The following is a 469-nucleotide window of genomic DNA, read 5'->3' on the forward strand; positions in this document are numbered from 1 at the left end:
GCTTTATCCACTGCTTACACAGTGCAGGGGCCAAGGCAGGTGTCCACAGATGTCAGAGGGATTTGAGCCTGGATCTTCTACAGGAGGAAGGGAGGGAAGTGCTGCTGGGTTGATAAAGGAAAAGGAATCAAGGGGTCAGTCTTCCTCAAGGAATCAGCCATTTGATTTCAAATCAAGTGTGTGTAGCTCAGCCTGTGGACTGCCTGGCAAGGCCAAACCTCACCAGATCCTCAGCTGTGCTCTCCTTCCTTCTTGCCTTCTTACCCCACCCCCTCCCTTGTCCACTTTCTAGGAAATAAGAGGAAGAATGGAGAGAAATCTGAGTGTCAAGAGACCTGGGTTTCAATTTTCCTCCTTGTTTCCTTCTCTGTGAGCTTGGAAAAGTCTCTTGAACTCTCTGAGATTCAGTTTCTTCCTGCATAAAAGAAATTGGACTAAATTATTTTAAGATTTTTAAGTCTTAGCATCT

This window comes from Delphinus delphis, chromosome 2, assembly GCF_949987515.2.
Source record: "Delphinus delphis chromosome 2, mDelDel1.2, whole genome shotgun sequence".
In the NCBI taxonomy this organism is placed as follows: Eukaryota; Metazoa; Chordata; class Mammalia; order Artiodactyla; family Delphinidae; genus Delphinus; species Delphinus delphis.